General features: G+C 39.5%; 1 pseudogene; it reads right to left on the reverse strand.

Moving 5' to 3' along the window:
• The window catches only part of LOC100941211, a 12,969-nt pseudogene extending 8,381 nt beyond the window's left edge, over window positions 1-4,588 (reverse strand).
• Window positions 4,589-11,539: the final 6,951 nt, after the last annotated feature.

Below are 11,539 nucleotides of genomic sequence, written 5' to 3' on the forward strand. Positions count from 1 at the left end.
CAGCTACTCGGGAGGCTGAGGCAAGAGAATCGCTTAAGCCCAAGAGCTGGAGGTTGCTGTGAGCTGTGATGCCATAGCACTCTACTGAGGGTGACAAAGTGTGACTCTGTCTCAAAAAAAAAAGTAAAAAAATTAGTTTGACATACTATATGTGTGTGTATACTTTGTGATGTGACAATAGAGAAACATGACAATAACACCCGGCTATTTTTTGGTTGCATTTGTCATTGCACTTGGAGATAATTATCTTTATTGGACTACAAATAAGATGCAATACCCATGCACACACATGTGTATAATCATTGCATGAGTGTAACCGGTCTGATTATGTCCCTTATCCCCTAAATAGTGCTGCTGGTAAACTGTACCTTCATAAATGCAGGAACAGTACTACTTGTAAGAATTATAATAATGACAACCTAATTTGAAAAGCCTATTTTATCTAATATTTACACAGTCATATTAGCTTTTTAATAGGTTAAAATAACATAGGGTGTAAGGAAAACTGTCCCTGACCTTTATCATAGGCTTTCTTTCTCCTTGAGAGACCTAAAGAGTTGTGAGAATGGCAGGTGAGTCATGAACGTGCAGGACGTCAGAAAACTGACCTCCAAGAGAGAATGTATATGTGAGGCATGAGAAAGGTAAGGAGTCTCTAGATTCTTCTCTCCGTAAGTAACTTTTCTTTTTGTTTTTGAGACGGAGTCTCCCTATGTCACTCTCAGTAGAGTGCCATGGCATCACAGTTCACAGCAACCTGAAACTCTTGGGCTTAAGTGATTCTCTTGCCTCAGCCTTCCAAGTGGCTGGGACTACAAGCACCCCCCACAACACCCAGCTATTTTTTGTTGCAGTTGTCATTGTTGTTTAGCTGGCCTAGGCTGGATTCAAACCAGCCAGCCTCAGTGTATGTCGCTGGTGTACTGTGCTACCGGCACCAGGCCGAAGATGTCGAATTTAAGAATGAATCCTAATTGGCCTCTGAAACATCTCAGCTTTCCAAGTTTTATGTGGCCCAATGCAAATCCCCTAACACTAGAACACCCTCAATTCTTTGAGATTCCCCTAAATGTCTGGCCCTGGTTTACTGATGGCTCAGATAAGCCGAAAACAAATGGTGTCTGCCGTTCAGCTTCAGCGATAGTTCCAGGAACTGGAAGCAGACCTGGTGCTTTACTCAGTGGTCAGAACCCAGGCTCTTGTACTGTTGCCCCTGTTAGCGCTGTTCCACCTACCACTAGGAAAACTCTAAAAGGGCAGATCAGGAACATATTTCTTTGGGGCTGTAAACTGCCAAAGGAAACCTTAGCTGCTGATTGATGTGTTTGGGCTACTGGCTTAGAAGCCCATAGTAGAGCTTGTGGTACTGCTGACCAAGCCCAGCTGGTTTTGATGCAGACACAACCACTGTAGCCCCCCTTTAGCTCCCCTGCAGGTTGATGCATTCACATTAGCTTGGGGGTTTCCCAAAAGTTTATCTTCAGCTTTCCAAGTCTCATATCCTGCACCCTAAGGCTTTGGTTTGTATTTTATTCTCTACTTATTCTCTCTGCCATGTCAATCTCACTTTTGAAGCCCCAGCTACTCTGGAGGCTGAGGCAGGATGGAGTAAGTCCAGGAATCAGAGTTTGCTGTGATCAGTGCCACTACATTCCAGCCTCCTCAGCAGAGCCAGACCCTATATTAAAAAAAACCAAAATGTTATTCTGCTTTAACACACATATAAAACATTCATCAAGCATGATCTTAAAGTTGTCCAAAAGAGACTTTCACCTGATGCTGTTCAACTTTACTCGAAAGATATATGAATTTGTAGATCACCTCCAGGGTATAATAGGCCCAAATATTAAATACAAAACAGCCAACAGTGAATATCTATTTTTCAAAACTATTGATGATGTTTTAAAGCAGTGGTTCTCAACCTGTGGGTTGCGACCCCTCTGTTCCATTTGTAACAACGCGGCAATTAGGAAGGTTGAGAACCACTGTTTTAAAGCAATGGTCAGTGACCTACATTATCAGATCTTTCCTATCTACAAACATGCCCAGGTCTTGATCACATGAAAGTCCCTGGACCTGAGCCCAGGGTTGCATGTCTACCTTTCTGATGCATGGGGAATGGGAATGGAGATTATGTTCTAATGCCAATAACTGTAAAATTGCAAATTCTATGCAGAGTTTTGCATTTCACCTTCCATATTCAATCCCCTACACAGACAACTCCAGTCACTGCTTAAATAAGCAGTTCTAATTCTCAGAGCCTCAGATGTTCTAGATCCAGCCAACAAAGCTAACCTCCACTCCCACCCCACAGCCACCAAAGTCCCAGCTTCCAGACCCCTGAGGAATAGCATCTCTACCCGAATGCAAAAATAGCATTTTTTCTTTTTTTTTTGAGACAGAGTCTCTCTTTGTCACCCTGGGTAGAGTGCTGGGGCATCATAGGTCACAGGAACCTCAAACTTTGAAGTTGAAGAGATCCCATTGCCTCAGCCTCCCAAGTAGCTGGGACTACCCGCCACAACGCTGGGCTAGTTTTTGTTTTTAGTAGAGGCGGGTCTTGCTCTTGCTCAGGCTGGTCTCTAACTCCTGACCTCAAGCAATCTATCTGCTTCGGCCTCCCAGAGTGCTAGGATTACAGGCCTGAACCACCACGCCCTGCCACAAAAACAGCTTTAGATTTATAAGTTTTCAACTTGCTTACAGTAAAACATCTCAGTTTACAGTATGAGGCCCAGCAAACTCTAAGCTTTTGCATTAGATTGTTTGAAACATTAACTTAAAATAGGTATGAACCAGTCCTGCACCAGAAGACATCAGAGAGATTAAAGAAGTGGATAACATGGATGATCAAGTTATGGGACACCAGTTTGGGGACCAGGCGTGAGGACACAAAGGTCCTACCCTTTTCCACACCACATCCCCCTCTCTGTTTCCACTTTATCTTGTCCCAGCATGCACTCCTGAGACACTAGCCACAGCCAGGCGTGGGTCCTGCGAGGTAGTGGCTCTCTCCAGATCCTGCCCTCTGCCCCTCCCAGCACTGGTATGGAAGGGATTTCCGGAAGACCCGGAAGCAGAAAAGTACGGGTTACACGTCCAGGAGTGGTGTTTGCTCTTTCATTTTCAAACTTGCATGCCTGTCTACAGTTATCTACACTTGACACCCGGGGATTGTTTGTAAATTTCCTCTTGAAAGAGTGCTAGCGTGGTCATGAGATGTTGAGAATCCAGTTTCTACCCTGCACATCTGTGCCTCTTAAAATTCTTATGAGGCTATTGTCTTGTAGCGACTTTTCTGCCCTCGCACCTTGCAGGCATTTCCTGATGATGGAGAAATATAATTAAAAACAAAATCTTCTTTGGGGTGGTGCCTGTGGTTCACTGAGTAGGGCGCCAGCCCCACATACCGGGGGTGGAGGGTTTAAACCTGGTCCGGCCAAACCGCAACAAAAAATAGCCGGGCGTTGTGGTGGGCGCCTGTTGTCCTATCTACTCGGGAGGCTGAGACAAAGAGCTGGAAGTTCCTGTGAGCTCTGAGGGCCATGGCACTCTACTGAGGGCGACTTCCAGCCTAGAAGATCTCGAAGGTGGAAGAGAAAGAAAAGTTTCATTATTGAAAAAGCGTTATTACCAGAATAGCAGCTGAGAGGTTGCAAAGGCCAAAATCTCTCATCTTAATATAGCCAATTAGATACAACATACTTGTCCTTGAGATAGCTATTCTTCAAGTAAGAGGACTTAAGAGCACCATTTGTCATGCATAGCTCTTCCTAGATTAATCTGTTTATCAGGACAGCCATCTGTTTTAGTTTTTTTGACTTTATCCAGAGGAAAAACAAACTTCATAACGAGAAGTAATTTTGCAGCTCAGGGTAAGGCTCCAAAACCCTGAGGTTAGAGGCCTATCTTTCCACAGAAACTAGAGGATAGGTGTGCTATCTCCTTTAATGATTACATTTTAAAAAGAAGTTTCCCAGGTTCTAAGGAAAGATGTGCCTTGGTCATAAAGCTGGTAAAAGACCTATTTAGTTTTCAAAAGCATTTATATGCATGTCAAAGAGAGGACAAAGTACTTAGAAGTTTTCTAAAGTAAATGTTCTAAGAATAAGGAGAGTAGGAGAATATCCTTTCAAGAGTGAGAATTAGGTCTCTTATTTTAATTTTGTATTTGTCTATACACCGCCATTCATTTTCCTACTTAAATCCCTTAATTCATGTGTTACTTAGTTCAATGTAAACATTTCACATTGTATATTGAAGCAGTACCCTGAACCCCATAAATGCATCAATGTACAAAGTTCTGATTTAATAAAGAATAATTAATTAAAACAAATCCCTTCACTGGCCTCCTCCCCTCCCCTTATGCATTGTAAAGCCTTTACTCAGGAGATGACTCAAGCCCTTGCATCTCACCCCTTTAGGCTCCTGAAGGTCAATGGTAGCCATGCAGCCATGCAGCCAAGGATCTGTACCTACTTCCTACTTCTGGGATTCTGCAGATCTCACTGCTTTCCCGAAAGTCCTCATCGTTACGTCCTTCCTGTACTAGCCCTTGCCTCTCCTCTGAACTCTCATTCACAGTCATTGCCTTGGGGAGATCCTTGACCCTGGGCCAGCTTCTATCCTGAACACTATGCTTTTCTTCTGTCCTAACTTACATACGATCATGTGGTTGTGTGTTGTAGTCTCAATTCTCCAATGGAAAATGCTTTCACAGTAGAACAGATCTTTATTCCACTCATGTATTCTAAAATATGATTTAATATGAACCAAAATGTCTAAATTTCTTTTTTTTTTTCTTTTCCTTTTTTAGACAGATTCTTACTCCACCATATGGGCTAGAATGCAGTCCCATAATTGTAGCTCACTGCAACCTCAAACTCCTGTGTTCAAGCAATTCTGCCTCATCCTCTCTAGTAGCTGAGACTACAGACAGGATCCACCACACCTGCGCAATTTTTCTGTATTTTACAGAGATGGGGTCTTCACTCTTGCTCAGGCTGGTCAGAAACTCCTGGGCCTCAAGAAATCCTCTTGCCTTAGCCTCCTAGAGTGCTAGGATGAGAGGCACGAGCCACCACACCCCTGCTTCTTAATTACTTTCAAATTGTTTGACTGTTGGAGCCATTTCTCTTTAATTAGTACATTAGATGTATAATTATTGTTCATAACTTTGTCTCTTAAATCATAGTAAAAAAAAGGGTTACAACCAAATACAGTAGGACCTCTATACATTGACCATCCAAGAGATTGTATCAAACTTGTCAACATACAGAGGTGGTCAACCGAAGGAACTAGGCCTACTGTACTGATAAATACATGTGGTGCATTTCCAGTCTATGAAAATTAGGTCCACTTAGGTCCATGAAGAGAGGTGGTCAACCATGGAGGCTCTACTGTATACAATGTTATTTGCTGCATATTTAGATATGTAGCTGCCCTTACTAGTGTTCTTTATTCTTCAAATGGCTCTAACACTATTTAATGTCTTTTAATTTAAGCCTTCAAACTGGCTCTGAGTTGGGGAACTTCTTCAAAGCATAGCTAGGCCATTCACAACTTTGCCTTCACTTTCCCCTTCTGTTTGTGTGGAGGCTGAAGGTCATCCAAAAATGACAGCTTAGAGTTTCTCTGGCATGCACAAGATACTCCAACATATGTGGGCCGTGCAAAACCACTTCATTTCACACACATCTATCTTTTCAGTCTTTTCCAATCTACTGACACTGGTCTGTGAGGCCTTAGAGATACAGGGTCCAGCACCCATTGTAATATTTGGGGCCAGAAATGATAACAATGACAATGACAATGGCAAGAAGAGGGAAAATTTGAGAGCTAATTTTTGAGCATATTGTTTTCCTAAAATTTTAATGTGAGACTTTCATAGTAATTACAGGTCTATAAGTGAAAGGCCTATATGCCTCTGGCCAAAAAAGCTGTTTGAGAGAGAGCAATGAAAAGACTTTGTGCAGGCATACTTGTGAGGAACTGAGGCAGAATCCCATATGGCTGGGTAGGTTGCAGGCCTAAAAACCCTATGACCTAAGGTCGGCCTGGTTGGTTGCGGGTGTAAAACCCCCCTGACTTAAGGCCCACATAGGAGCGGAGGTTTGCACACAAATTTCTGTATGCCTTAAAAGTTTCTTAATTATGCCTCATTTTAAAGATCAAAGTAACTGCCTTCAAATGGCAAGGTCAGTAGGACAGATTTTCAAACCGTCTCTTTCCTCCATACCCTCAGGTTTCATCAGATAAGAACAAAAGAAGTAATGGCTAACATGTTCTCCATTAAGTTATGTTAAACCGGGGTATGTTGAAAAGGTTATGCTAAAAGGTATATGTTGGGTGGATTATCGGATTACTAGGGAGGAGCTACTCACAAGGTAGTTATTCACAAGATGTGCAAATGGATTAATGAAGTCATTGGTGTCCAATGCGCATGTGCAGAGGGAAGTCCTTGATGTTCAATGCGCATGTGCAGAGGGATTGTAATGCATATTAATGAGGTCATTGCTATATAGTACGCATGTACAAAACTAACTATATAAACCAACAGTAAACAAAGAAGCTCACCATTTTGCCTGAGTGAGTGAATGGTCACCTTTATTTAAAACACAATTTCAATAAGCATGCTTAGTCTTCATGACATTGCTTTTCCGTGAGACCCTAACAGCAACACAGGTCTCTTGCTTCCACATGTTATTTCAGTTCATCACCTCTTATCACTTTGGTTCCTTCACTGAACTAAAAAGACTCTTCACATTTATAGAGCACTTATACATTTTTTTAAATTAAATCATAGCTATGTATGTTAATGCAATCATGGGGTACAATGTGCTGGTTTTATATACAATTTGAAATGTTTTCATCAAACTGATTAACATAGCCTTCATGGCATTTTCTTAGTTATTGTGTTAAGACATTTATATTCTACACCTTGTAAATTTCACATGTACCCTTGTAAGATACATCATAGGTGTGGTTCCACCAATTACTCTCCCTCTACCCAGCCTCCCCCTTCCCCTCCCCTCCCTCTTCCCTTTCCCTTTCTTCTTGGCCTATAATTGGGTTATAGCTTTCATAAGAAAGCTATAAATTGGTTTCATAGTAAGACTGAGTACATTGGATACTTTTTCTTCCATTCTTGAGATACTTTGCTAAGAAGAATATGTTCTAGCTCCATCCATGTAAATGTGAACACCTATACATTTTACCTGTCATTGTTTTGTTACTTTGTCATAAGTTTCCAAACAACCCTTTCATCTGTGTATCCTCCCATTTTTTTATTGAATATAAGGGTAAACTGTAAATTAAATATGTAAATTAATTTTATTTATTTCTTTGTTGAGACAGAGTCTCAAGCTGTCACCCTAGGTAGAGTGCTATAGCGTCACAGCTCACAGTGACCTCAAACTCTTGAGCTTTAGCGATTCTCTAGCTTCAGCCTCCCAAGTAGCTGGGACTACAGGCATCAGCCACAACGCCAAGCTATATTTTTTTTGGTGCAATTGTCATTGTTGTTTTAGCTGGCCCTGTCCAGGTATGAACCCACAGCCTCGGTGTATGTGGCTGGCACCCTACCCTGACCTATGGGCACCACCCAAAATATGTTAATTAATTTTAAAACTATGAGGGAAGATGTTAAAAAAAAAAAGGAGTTAGAAGAAAAAAAAATCTGGGCTCAACACCTGTAGCACAATGGTTACGGCGCCAGCCATATACACCAAGGCTGGCGGGTTTGAACCCAGCCCTGGCTTGCTAAACAACGACAATTACAACAAAAAATAGCCAGGCGCTGTGGCGGGCACCTGTAGTCCCAGCTACTTGGGAGGCTAAGACAAGAGAATGGCTCAAGCCTAAGAGTTTGAGGTTGCTGTGAGCTGTGATGCCATGGCCTCTACTAAGGGCAACAAAGTGAGACTCTGTCTCAAAGAAGAAAAAGTAAAAAAGAAAGAAAGAAAAATATGACACCATGAACTATAAGGCTTATTACCATAATCTCAGATTGAGATTTATATAACCTTTGAAAACTTTCTCCCCTTGTAAAATTATTAAATTATTGCCCAATAAACATGTATATACATTTTCATAAAACTACTGCTAAAATACCCCAGGTAATTTATAAAAATAGTATTTCACATTTTCAACCATCATATTGGGCAAAGGATCTTGTGTCTTCTCAAAAACAGATGTATACAGTTATTTAGCATGAAAAAATGTGGTCTTTCCCAGCCAAGGAATGAGGAAATTTCAAGTATTCAGCATTGAATTAGTCTGAATTCATTTTTTTCAAAATGAGTCATCAGCTTCTGAGCCTCACCCATTTCTCTTCCCATTATATTGAGAAATGTGATAAAGTCTGTGTGCTCCTTTCTTTGTTGCTGGTGGGAAGTTTAACCCATATTCAGGTACTCTCACCTTAGACTTACTTCCTAACCACCATAAAATTTCTATGCCTTTCCCTACTCTTTCAAGTTAATTTTGGAGCAGCTTTGGAGCTGCCCTGCTCTACCCAGCAAAGTGTTAACGTGAACTAAAACATTGTCATACACTTTTGGAGTGTATATAGTACCATCAGACTCAATAGCTGATATAACCTTTAGATAGAGGACCGTCTTCTGCAAGACAACCAGAAGTATAAATGAACTAAAAATGTTTCAGGGGATAAATAAGTACATTTTTACTTATAAATTTGTTGTATATGTGTATGTTCATTCTTACTAGGTAACTTGCGAAATGAGACATTGGATGACATTTCTAATTATTTTCAGGAGGTCTCCAAGCAAGAGAGGAGAAACTTTATTCTTATCCTTATTCCAATTTGTATATCCTAATCTCAATATGTTTAGCATATTTGTATGTATTTTTCCTCATATAAATCACATCATAAAGATAAATGCAAGCAATGGGTCTTATTTAGGCTCTCAAAAGAAGGCACAGAAATGTAATCATATGGTCCATATTCATGAACAGAAGAGCAGCTATCAGGAAGGCACAGTCTGAAAGCACCCTGCTACTGTATTTTCATCCCAGCAACATAAATATTCAAGATAAGAGTGTGGAAAGAATAATTCAAATACAAATTATTGAGTATATGTATGTATATATTCTCAAAGATGTATATTGTTTAATGCCACCACGGAAATACAAATTGTTATAAATACCATTCAACCGTGGCAACCTAATGATGTACTGTTAGTTTCTGTTATTAACTAACAATTGAGTTGAATAGATGTGGGTTGAGAGAAGGAACATGATTCAATGAGGGTTATGAAAAATGATTCATTTGTACTAACTGAGATTTATAATACATTCTAAATGTTAACAGAATGCAATTTCAGTGGTATAATGTAAATCCTACATAGGGACACTTTATTGTGGTTCTTTCAGTTAAAATCTTTTATCAGATTTTTTTCCACTAATCTTTGATATAGAATAGCTATTTCCTTTTGGTAGAGAGGGTGGCCATCATTTCTGCTTATTATTTCCACCACATAAGCAGTCCTCCTCTCAGACAATGTGCCTCTTAGCCAGGCGCAGTGGCTTACGCCTGTAATCCTAACACCCTGGGAGTCCAAGGTGGGTGGATAACTTGATCTTAAGTGTTCAAGACCAGCTCAAGCAAGACATCCATGTCTACTAAAAATAATGAAAAACTGAGGCAAGACTCATAAAATGACCAGATCTCCCACTTTTGGCAGGACAGTCCCGATTTTAAACAATTTGTCCCATGTCCCACAGTGTTTTTAAAAAGTCCCAATTTTTGGAAAGAATGCATGACAAGCTAGGGGATGGTGGGAGAACGGGAAGGGAATAGATGGTTTTCAGCTGCCATGTGGCTATTTTGCCAGGATATGAGTTTTATATTATTTTTGTTAATTTTATAATGTTAAACTTTAATAATAACAAATAATTGTTGAGAACTGATTATCAAGAACCGCTTATCAAAGTTCGCATTGTTGATCAGTTGTTAGAATTCCACCACTATTGTTTGGACTTAATGAACAATAGCATTTTTTGGTATTGGCAATGATGAAAACATTTTGTAGCTGTTTTTCAGACGATACACATCGGACTGCATGCTAGTGCTAGTTACACAAGTGATGTCAACAAATCAGCTATTCAGATAATTTAGGTAAGTAATTTATTTATTTCATGAATTTAGCAGACAGTATTCTTATTATTTAATTTTATAGTGGCAGCAAAAAGTGTAGCGCCGGCCTTGAAAGTGACACTTACAACTTACGAGGTATCATTATTAAAAAAATATATTGATAAGGAAAAGGTTAAATCTTGGGAATCAGCAAAAATCACAATAGAGAACAAATGGTTAGAAATATTTCATCATTTTGAAACAAACCGTGTTCCATACAATAATGCACTAAAAATTGTGGGATACGTGCTGTCCTTACCACGTTTTCTCCTACAGTAAATAAAGTGTGGAAATCAGAAAAATCACAATTAAGTGTTGAGACTTTGAAAGCCATTTTATGTGTGAAATGTAATTTAACAAATTCTTGTGAAAAATTTCATGACCTTTTAAATGACAGAAATCTACTAAAAAAATTCACTCAAATGAGAAATATGCCAAAGAATAAAATACTATACATAATTTTTTTAATGTATTATATTTATAAATTGTACTTATGTTGAAATTAAAAAAAATTACAATACTATTTTTGCATTCTATGAAAATTTTTGTTGCTTCATATAGACCATATTTTTAATTAAGACCCCACCCCACCCCCAGTCAATGGTGTCTTGCTTTACCAATGTTAAAATCTGGTCACCTTAGGCAAAAGGGTCACTTGAGCCTAAGACTTTGAGGTTGCTGTGAGCTATGATGCCATGGCACTCTACCAAGGGCAACAGAGTGAGATTGTCTCAAAAATAAATAAATGAAAATTATATATCTATGAAAGAAAATCTACCTCTCAATATATTAGCTTGCTCTTTTTGATCCATGGTTAAGAGAGAAGTCTTTTCTAATAATCCAAAGTGTTCGTCTCTCATACTAACAAATCTGGAGGTAGCCCTTAACACATTAGTACACCCATTATCTCAATTCATTGTGCTCTCATTGACATTATATCATATTGTACCTTAAACTTCAGTGTTCTTGATCTTCCAAGGGACACTGGGTATGAATGAACCCAACCTAATAATAGGCCCTTTCTTCTTACTGAACCCTTCCCAGGGAACTTCATGGTGACATATAAAGGCTATAATAAAGGTATAACAAAAATACATTTCAAGCCTTAGGGTGAAAATCATTAATAGCATTTTCAAGAAACCTCGATTAAATAAGAATATTTAACAAAATGAAGGTAATAATACCTTTCCACCAGGTATCCTGGTAACTTTAACATCCATGATAGGTCTTTTGATTTTAATAATTTAGTTTAAAGAACGCAAACATGAATAATCTTTGAGAAGTAAAGACTTCATTTCCTGGCTCGGCGCCTGTGGCTCAACCGGCTAAGGCGCCAGCCACGTACACCTAAGGTGGCGGGTTCGAATCCCCAGCCTGGACCCG

The sequence above is a fragment of the Otolemur garnettii genome, unplaced genomic scaffold (genome assembly GCF_000181295.1).
Source record: "Otolemur garnettii isolate 467f Iridium unplaced genomic scaffold, OtoGar3 scaffold00212, whole genome shotgun sequence".
Taxonomy (NCBI): Eukaryota; Metazoa; Chordata; class Mammalia; order Primates; family Galagidae; genus Otolemur; species Otolemur garnettii.